The sequence below is a fragment of the Cornus florida genome, unplaced genomic scaffold, assembly GCF_030987335.1.
Source record: "Cornus florida cultivar Cherokee Brave unplaced genomic scaffold, ASM3098733v1 CherokeeBrave_3.0.0_Hap2_Chr02, whole genome shotgun sequence".
Taxonomy (NCBI): domain Eukaryota; kingdom Viridiplantae; phylum Streptophyta; class Magnoliopsida; order Cornales; family Cornaceae; genus Cornus; species Cornus florida.
The window spans coordinates 66,032,131-66,043,008 of NW_026775572.1; the positions used below are offsets into that span (position 1 = coordinate 66,032,131).

At 37.5% G+C, this 10,878-nt stretch overlaps 1 pseudogene; it reads right to left on the bottom strand.

Annotated features, from left to right (window-relative positions):
• Positions 1–1,042: 1,042 nt before the first annotated feature.
• Positions 1,043–1,141, bottom strand: LOC132297857 (small nucleolar RNA R71; annotated as a pseudogene).
• Between the last annotated feature and the right edge of the window lie 9,737 nt (positions 1,142–10,878).

The following is a 10,878-nucleotide window of genomic DNA, read 5'->3' on the forward strand; positions in this document are numbered from 1 at the left end:
CTTGTTGTTTTTAAATTCTTAGATAAATCGTGAGCCCGCGTGGAGGCAATCTTAATTGTTCTTTGCATTATTGTTGTTAAAGCATATGAGTATGGGTTAAGTGTTTGTGGAGGAAGTTTTATTGAATTGTTGTGAAGTTGAAGTGTTTATTTATTCATTGTGTTTGTGTGTTTTTACATTGTGCATGCATGGTCGTAGATCACTAAGACCAACTCTTGTCCCTCTTGATTTGCATCTTGAATCCGTAGTTAGAAATCCTAGGGGAAGAGGAAGTTCTAGTTATACCCAATCCATTACATCAATGGAAGGCCATAATGAAGAGTATGTAGAGGACCTTGGTCACATAGACCAACAAGGTATCCTCCATCCAAATGTGCATCATGAGAACATTCAAGCACCATTAGACATGCCTAAGCCATTCATTCACCAACAACAAGGCCAAGTTCTATTTAGAATGCCTAGGCCAATGTATGCTCCACAACCTCCCATCATTCAAGGAAATTAAAATCAAGGTGCCCACGTTGCACCTCAAATTGCTAATCCTCTACTTGCTTTAAGAGATCACTATGTGCCTAATGAATACAATGCACCCACATGCATTCAATTGCCACCATTTAGAGCACATTACTATGAAATTAAGCCACAAACCATTCAAATGCTTCCTAACTATCATGGACTTCCAAGTGAAGAACTTTATAAGAATTTGAATGAGTTTTTAGAAGTATGTTCCACCGTAAAATATATGGACATGCCGGAAAAGGTCTTAAGACTCAAACTTTTTTCATTCACCTTAAAAGACAAGGCAAAGTATTGGTTTAACAATCTTAGGCCTTTTTCAATCATTTCTTGGGCAGAAATGTAACAAGAGTACCAACAGGCCTGTGGCCTAACGGTACAAGGCTTCTACTTTCCAAAGGGAGGTTAGGGGTTCGAACCTCAGTGGAGGCAGTGTGTGTGAGTTTCCCAACTAGGAAAAAAAAAAAAAAATGCAACAAGAGTTCTTGAAGAAGTACTATCCGGTTTCTAAGACAAATGCCATGAGAACCTCAATTCGAGAATTTTCACATGGGGATGGAGAAACGTTTCATGAGGCATGGGAACGCTTCAATGAATTGCTTAGGAAGTGTCCACATCATGACATACCCAAATGGCAATTAGTTCAATATTTCTTTGAGAGCTTATTGGACAATTACAAAGGCATGGTTGATGCTTCCATCGGTGGCTCATACATTGATAGGCATAAGGATGACGTGTGGCATCTTTATGAGAGCATGAGTGAAAATTCTTTGCATAGAACATTATCATCCAAGAATGGTTGAAATTCACAAGGTAGGAAGAGTGTTGGCTTACATCAAGTCGACCGTTCAAATGAAATAGCCGCCGAAATGAAGTCTTTATCTCATAGATTTGATCAATTTTTGATTAACCAAAACTCGGTGAACCAAGTATCTTCCTTCCCTAACCATTCTCATCGTGCATCAAATGAAACATGTATGACTTGTTCTAGTGTTCTTCATTCTACTTCTCATTGTCCTCAAGGACAAGTACAAAATGAACCTAATGAACAAGTCAATGCAGCTTTTATGAATCAAGGGAACAATCCTTATGGTACTCATTATAATCCAAGTTGGAGAAATCATCCCAATTTCTCTTGGAAAAACCAAGGAGAGGGTTCAAACCCTTCCCAAGGTGGTTTTCAAGGGAAATACATTCTACCTCCACTTCAAAACCAAGGATCCCAAGGTTATAGACCTTATCAATCATAAGGGAATCAATTTGCTAACTCTCATTTTCCCAACCAATCTTATTCCCAAGGAAATGCTAAAAGTCCCACCTTTGAAGAAAAAGTTTTGAATGCTTTGGGCACTCTTGAGGCTAACATACAATTGCTTCATTCCCACTCTCAATCTCTTGCGAAACTAGAAACCCAAGTAGGGCAAATAACAAACACTCTTAATGCAAGAGAGAAGGGAAAGATGCCTATTAATGCCCTACCTAAGCAACAATGTGTTGTGGAAACCAATTCCTCATCGGAAGGCCACACTATTAAACATGTTAATGCGGTGACTACCTTACGGAGTGGAAGGATTGTGGACAATCAAGTTAAAATGTCCAATGAAGAGAGTAAACCGGTGCAACCTCAAGTTGTCACCCATCCCGTTTCACATCACATTCCTCCTTCATTGCATTTACATAATCTTGTGAATGAGAAAACTTCAAAATGTGATTTGAAGAATGATTTTGAAAATGACTTGAAGAAAGAATTGCCGAAAAATGAATTTGAAAAGATTTTATTGAAAAATGATTTGAAATAAAGTGATTTAAAAATTTCTTGTGTTGAAGAGACTTCAAAGAAAATTTTTGAAAAGAGTTTTGAACCAAAAGTTCCATTTTCGGATGCCTTAAAAGGATCCATTTCGAAAGACAAGCAAAAGGCAAAAACCAATGAAATCATGGAAATGTTTAGGCAAGTGAAAGTCAATCTTCCACTTTTGGATGCAATCAAGCAAATTCCAACTTATGCCAAATTCTTGAAAGACTTGTGCACCCAAAAGCGGAAGAACAAGAGCCAAACACCAAGAAAAGTAGTTTTGACCGAGCAAGTGAGCTCAATTTTGCACATAATACTTTACCAAAGTTTAAGGACCCCGGTTCACCTATTAGTTCATGCATCATTGGTGATTATATCATTAATCGGGCGCTTCTTGACTTAGGAGCAAGTGTTAACCTTCTTCCATACTCGGTTTATGTCAAATTGGGCCTAGGTGAATTGAAACTGACGTCGGTAGTTTTACAACTTACCAACCGATCGATTAAGAAGCCTAGGGGTATAATTGAGGATGTTTTGATTAAGATTGACAAATTCTTCTTCCCCGTTGATTTCGCTGTCATTGACACGGAACCGGTCCCCAATCCTAAAAGCCAAATTCGCATTATCCTTGGCCGTCCTTTTTTAGCATCCGCTAATGCCAACATCAATTGTAGGACGGGGATAATGAAGATCTTATTGGGCATATGAAGGTGAAGTTGAATATCTTTAATCCCACACCCAATTCATTTGACAAATATGAAGGAGAGGTTAATGTTGTAGATAAATGTTATAATCTTCAATGTCAAGGAAGTGAGCTTTTGTGTAAGACCAAAACTTCAAAAGGATAATCTTCAACCTTACATTCTCAAAGTGTTGTTTCAAATTCTTACTTTGAAAGGGCATGGAAGCCCAAAGGTTGTGATTGCATTGACAAGGGATTAAAAGTTTCTCTTGAGCTTAATCCAACAAGTTCCTCAAAGAACTATTTGTTGGGTGGAGTTCAAAGCATCTATCACCCGAACAAGGAGGAGATGCATTTCAAGATCTTTGATCCGGGCTAAAAGAGCCCAATGTCTTGCTAGAGACGTTAAAGACTATCACGACATTTCGTAGGGTGTCAAAACCCTATTCCTCCCTCATTTCTATCTTAAATTTCATTTTTTGCGAAGTCTAGATACTTGTTTTTGTTTCATATGCATTACTAGGAACTGTGATTAGGATTGCATGAACTTTTATGTTGTGATTGAGCATTTTGCATAAGTTCGATCGATCTCAAATGAGAGTTTGATTGATCGAACTTCCACCTGTATCCAACACTTAGAAAAAATTTCGACCTGCATCCAAATCACCTCTCTATCCCATCGTTCGAACTTATTCTCATATCGATCAGAAAACCTTAGATCGATCCAAAACTAAAGTTTGATCGATCTTGAGATCCAACACTTAGAAAAATTTTGAGCCTGCATATTTCAGTTCTCTGTCTCATCGATCGAAAACATTTCAAGATCGATTTGAAGATCTTCGGTCGATCCAACTTCAAAATTCGATCGATCTGCAAGTTCCAACACTTAGCCAAATTTTTGAACCAAAAATCTGCATATTTTTGCTCTCTGTCTGATCGATCGAACATTTTCTCAGATCGATCTTAGTTCTTCATCTCCCTTTGTTTGACTTTATTTGACTTTTTAATTTTCAAAAAAAAAAATCCAAAAATATTTTTATTTTTATTTTTATTCTATTTTTCAAAAATCCAAAAATATTTTCTATTTTTCAATTTTAATTTTAATTTTAATTTTTAATTTTTAATTTTTAATTTTAGTTTTTAATTTTTTAAAAATTTCAAAAATTCCAAAAACACTTTGAAGAGAGATCATCAAAGTTCGATCGATCGAATTAATCGGAAAAAGTTTTTAAAAATAGACCTGGAGGGTCTCAAGATCGATTCATTAGATCGATCCAACCCTCCAAACCCTTGTCCCTCATTCCCGTCACCACTGTGCTCCATCATCATCATCCTCTTCGGCGAACCTCCGGCGAGATCCAAACGTTGATTTTCTCTCTCTCCTCTCGAATTTTCATCTCCATCTTCCTCTCATCTTTTCTCGCGACTTAAGGTAAGATCCGAGCCACACCTTGTCATTTCAAGCTTCAACTTGACAATACATGTTGCCTACATGCTAGATCTAGGATATTTTGTTGATAAAATCCACCATTGATGAGCTTGAAGCATGTTTGTATATATGTGTTTATATATGTATATATGGTTATATATTTTTGAGTTTTGATTCAATTTGTAGGAGTATGGGCCATGCTATATGAGTAGGATTGATGATTTGATGACTTAATAGGCCCACGACACTGTTCGTGTGGCCCCTGTGCTTCCAAAGTCACAGATCTGTGACCTTTCAGTTTTCACCTTCGCACAGTTCGATCGATCGAACTTCTATCTCAGATCAATCTTGAGAGATCGATCGAACTTAGTTTTTTAAATTTCTCAGATCGATCGAAGTTTTGAGATCGATCTCAAACCTTTTTATGATTGATAGAACTTCACAGATCTCACACACACTTCATTCATCTTGTATTATGTTCATGCTATCTCATATATGCCCAATGCCTGTGATATTCCACATTGGATGCATTTCATACTTACATTGTTTAGCATGCTTCATATCCTGTCACTTGCATAGATTCATGTCATCTATATGTTTTGTCTATCTTATTTGACATGCATGTTTCTATTTTGTGCTTTTAATTCTTAATTCTGGCACTGACTCCCCTGCAAGTTTTTAAATTATTTTTCAGGCCATGACTAAGCGCAAGACTGTTGCCAAGAGGCAACACGGGCCTCAGAGACATATCAGACCGAGGATAGAAGAGCCAGCAGAGCCCTCTCATGCACAGGAGGAGCCATTACAGCCTACTCCACCTCAGTCACCTGCTCATGAGGCTGAGGATGATCATATTCCATCTACTTCTGTGGCTCAGCCTGCATTTACACCGTCCCCATCTCCATCACATGCAGGAGCTGAGCATTCACCATTACCATCTCCACCACACCAGCCAGCTCAGCCAGCTCGAGAGCGTGATAGGCCCGCGCCTAGATATACGCACATGACAGTGGACCACAAGTCAGTGTTCGACACAGATTTCTTCTCCAAATCGGTGCTGACCCGATCAGCTTACCATGATATTATCCAAAGGGGCCTTGCAGCTATTCTTGCCTCAGTTACTGAGCCAGTCTACCCGCGGCTGGTACGGATGTTCTTCCAGAACCTCTGACCGTCCTCGCGTACAACAGCAGAGCTGGTCACTACTATAGATGGCCATCAGATTACTATTACTGTGGACTCGTTAGCCCGATCATGCCATTGTCCACACAGATGCCCTCCGGAGCTACATGAGCTATATCATAGGCTATACAGGCCTTCTTATGCCAACATGGTAGTATTTCTTACCGGTCACCATGCCGATGGCGAGACTTTCGCCACCCGCACATTTCTTCCAGATGACCTATGGTTCTTTGATTCCGTTCTCTTTCGGAATATATATATGGCTGGGCACAAGATTCAACAGCGAGGAGACTATTTGACAGCCCTCTACGCATTTTATACAGGCCACTGGGTATCTATCCCCGCGTTCATCTGGAGCGTGATGAGGAAGCTCTTCGACGAGTATATCAGCAAGGAGAAGCCCGGAAGGGCTAAGTCTCTTCCATTTGGCCACCTCATCACCCAAATACTTATTGACCAGCGCTACCCTTTCCATCCTCAGGAACACCCTGAGAAAGGTTCCTATCACTTCTTAAAGAAGGACTAGGACAAGAGCTACAATGCTATCATCACTAGACTACAGGACCACGCAGTAATGGTTGCAGAGGAGCTCAAGGCTAAGGAGGCAGAGGCAGCAGCAGCAGATCTCGCAGCGGACGATGTACTAGTAGGTCCAGCTGCTGAGCATAGAGACATTGATTTAGAGAGACCTGCAGATGACACAGAGCAGCACTCTCCAGCTGGGTCGCCAGTACATGAGGAGGAGCATACTCAGGATCTTTCTTCTGATTCATCCATACCTGAGGCTCCTAGTTAGACCCCCAGCTTTGGAGAGCGTCTTCAGGCTCTTGAGGATGCAGTGGTTGCTATTAGAGCTGATACTGCTGCCATTTGAGCTGATGCTGTAGCCTACCGAGCTGATTTTGCTACATTCTGCACGGATGTCATGACAGCACTTCGAGACTTATCTCGCGATATCCGCGAAGCTTGCCTTGCCCGTCCTATCTCGTCCACCTGAGATTTCCAGTTTCTTCTATCTTTTTATACTACACATCTGTGTTCTATACTTCATTTTTATCACTGTATATTATTTGCAGCCGGTCTGTTGGCTTTGATCTTTTAATGTACTCTATACTTTATTTTCTTTATATATGTTTTTGTTATGGATGTCATATATTATATTCTTATCTTTGTATGTTTGACTCCATCAGGTGCATCACAGTGACTACAGTGAAAGAGAATGATACACAATTTTCAGGACCACCCTTATACCTTTCTCCCTGTTTTATTTCATTTACACTTGCATGTCCACTGTGCACTGATTATCCCCTTTTGTTATCTGATGAGTTTATCCGAGTGCCAAATTTCAGGACCATAGTTAATCCCAAGTTTGGGGGGGCCATGCCACCCAATTTGGATACTTCAGTCCCAGCCATTCTTTACCTTAATTGCACCGGTATACTCTTTCCTTTTGTTCTCTTTGCACATTGAGGACATTGTGGCATTTAAGTTTGGGGGTAAAGGTGTATGTTACAGTGTTTGTTTTTAAATTCAAAATTTTAAGCATGACTTGTGTATTTGAGAGATTTTCTATGATTGGTCTATATCTAGCTATGATTTTGATCTTTTGAGGACTATATTGCTTAAAATTTAACAATTGCTTGACTTGAGAGTCCAATACTCTTTGTATGCCTTATGGATGCCATTTAGGAGTAAATTTTTTGAAAGATTGACATCTTACTTGCACTTGTGGTCCATATCATCTTGATTTTGTGATTGTTTTGAGATTCACTTTAGAATTCTATACTAGCACCGACGCACACTAGCATTCATTTATGGGGTACATGCTTTGTTGATTATTGAATTGGTTATATCCCAATTGGGCTAGTAGTGCATTGAAAACTTTCATTCTTGATAAAGGTGGATAATAACCCCTTTTCACTAAGTAGCCGAGATTCTAGCCTCATCAAGCATTGAACGTCTCGCGCCGAAAGGTGGAGGGCCCAAACTCTAGGTTAATAATTGAACTTTTTTATTAAAAAAAAAAAAAAGAGTTGCAAAAGTAATAAAAAAAGTGAGGACTTCTCCCAAATGGTGAGAAGTGAGAAATGATTAGATGGATGTTGTCTTGATTTGTAACCTAGTTGATTTGAGCTTGTAAGTCCGCATGGGTGTTTAAACGCCTAATGCCTTAAAGCAGTTTGGTTTGGGAGTCATTGACCTAACGCTCGACCTCATGAATCACTAGAAAGCTTAATAAATCAACACATTGCACCATGCTTCCATCTTTGGTCCTATTAAAAAAAATATAATAAATAAATAAAAAAAAAATCAAGTGAAAAGAATAAGCGCACCTAGATGAATAAAACTTTAATAAAAGGTCCACTTTTTGGCTTGATGAACGGTACTAGATTTGTGTGCTAGTTTGAGGGTAAGGATGTGATTAATTCTTTAATTGGCTAAAATAGCAACATATTTGATGTCGGTCCACTTAAAAAGATTCTAGAGTTGTTTTGATTTACATGATCATTTTCTTGATGTGTGGATGACCATATTTGCTTGCTTGATGTTGAGATTTTGGGAAATTGCTTAGAAATGTTTAAAACATTGTATACTTGAGGTAGTTTCCTCCCAATGCTTGTTTGCAATATTGGTGCCTCTTTTGAAAGAATGAGCTTAATGTTTGTGGGTACCATTTCTGGAAACCCTTACGAGACTTCACTCGTCCACTAGGGGTAAGCTAGGGGTTTAAAAGGCTTGTTGCATATGCTAAGTGCAATCGTGTTCCCTACGAAAGTAGCGTTATCCATTTATTGTTTTCTAGATTCATAGTTGTATAGTTGTTCATTTCATTCCTTTACTTTTTAGTTCATTGCTAGGGACTAGCAATATTTAAGTTTGGGGGTGTGATGAGCGCTGAAAAGTGCGTATTTAAACCCCTTAAGCTTAGGCATTCTACTACCTTTATCTATCTTACTTTACCGTTTTAGATTGATTTCGTATTATTTCCATTTTTAGGCACTTATCCCGAAAATAAGCTAACTCAGCCAAATAAGAGTAGAATTGAAGCAATTCTGGGATGAATCAAAGAAAGGAGCCAAGTGGAAGCAAAAGGAAGAAAAAAATGGAAATCAACATCTTCGATCGATCTCAGATCAAAGTTCAATCGATCCAACATGATCGATCTCAACACTTCAAGATGGATCAGAGCCATGATGACATTTTCAGAGCTCTCAAAAGTTCAATCGATCCAACATCATTCTTCGATCGATTGAACTACCTTGTCCTTATCCAAATGATTGATCTTATCTAGTTGTACCACCCTACCAACCACTTTTGTCATTTTCCCAAAAATATCTTCAAAATATCTCAGATTTGTCTTTATCCAAAAAGCGTCACCATTGAGGATCGATCCAACTTCAGTTTGATAGATCTCAGCCATGTTCAATCGATCCAAGTCTAATGTTCGATCGATCGAACTTCCTCCAGTGCGAAAAAGTTAAATCTCCAGCTCATAAAAAGTTGTCCTTTATCCAATCATTGGGGAATATTTTGTGCATGACCCCAGCTCATTTTGAGTGTCATTTGACCTACCTATATAAGGATAAGGATTACTTTTTACACAATATCATATCATATCACATCATATCATCTCAGACCTTGTAAGAATTATTGGAGAGCAAGCTTAGAGGAGGAGGAGGCTAGAGACACCACTGGAGACTCTTCATCAACCAAGGAGCAAATCTCTACAGTGGAGTTAGCCCTTGAGGGTCGGAGAAGCACTACCATGAGTGGCTAGACATCCTCTTGGGGCTAGAGTTAGCCCCAAGTATGCTTTCTACATCTTGATTTTGTGTATTATTAAGGGATTAGTGTTGTAATACATGTTTTGGTACTTTTATATATATAGATCTTGTTTATTCAATAATTTATGTGGTTTAATGCTTCCAATTGATTATTTCATTCTATCCGTATGTTTATGTATGCTAGAATAGATATTCATGTGTTTGCCTCTGTTTCTTGTGTTATTGATGCATGTCTATGTGTATTAATGTCATAGATCTAGAAATTGTCAAAACATAGTGCTTAAAGGAATGCTCTTGTAATTTTCTAGATGGTTCATGCTCATTTCTTGATGGATTGTGTTTCTCCCTTAGCTTAATTAGTTTAATTTCATGTTATTAGCTTAATTGTAGTGTAGTGGTAGCATAATTGTTAGATGAGAGGACAATCAATACTTGTTGTTTGATGTTCCATACTTTTGAATACAAGTAGCATATGTCTCTAACCTTGTGGTGTATTTGGCTTGTGAGCTTAATGAAAGGATTAATGACTTGCTAGATATATTGTGCTTTTCACATGCTATTTAGACAATATATACTTAATTGTTAGATATATTGTGTTTTTCACATATTGATTAGACTATGTATGCTTAATTGGTCACCCTTGCTAATTAAATCAACCAAACACACACACACATCAATATTGCAACACACATTTCCCTCATTAGTCACTTGTTAAGGGTGTAGAAAAGTATTGTTTGGTGGTGGCCTCTAAACCCCAAGATCTTTCTATCTCTTACTTATTCTTTATTGCATTCAATTACTTAGTTTAATTTACTCTCTAGTTTAATCAACCAACCAACTATTTGTTTGATCATTCGACCTACTAACCCTAATAGCGATTCCACAACCAAATTCGACTCCAATCCCTTGGGACAATCCCTACTCATCCTAACTATATTTTTAGTGAAGGTAATAGTGACTTCTGTAAATGTAAAACTTGGCCCTCGCCTTAATGCACACTTTCTAAGCTTGTGGTGCCGCGATACAACACGTAGCACGTAATAAAACAAATTTAATCAAATTAATAACAATATGAAATATCTATATCTATATCTATATCTATGTCTAGGTCTATATCTATATCTATATCTATATCAATACTATTATTAAATGTACAAAGTGTTTCAGTATTTCAGTATTTATTTATTAATATAAAAAAATATTTATTAATTGATAAAAAAATGTTTCTATTAGACAATGATATATTTAAAGAAAATAAAATAATTTTTATAAAACTCTAACACAAATTACTTATTTTATTTTTTATAAAACTCTACCACAAATTACCCATTTTATTTTCTATAAAACTCTATCACATATAACCTATATAATATATATATATATATATTAGATCAGGATTGTGGTGTGCATATTTTTTCTTTTATCTTTATAATTGGTATCGTAAGTTTTTTCTTTACTTTTTCTTTTTATAAGCATTATTATTATGTTA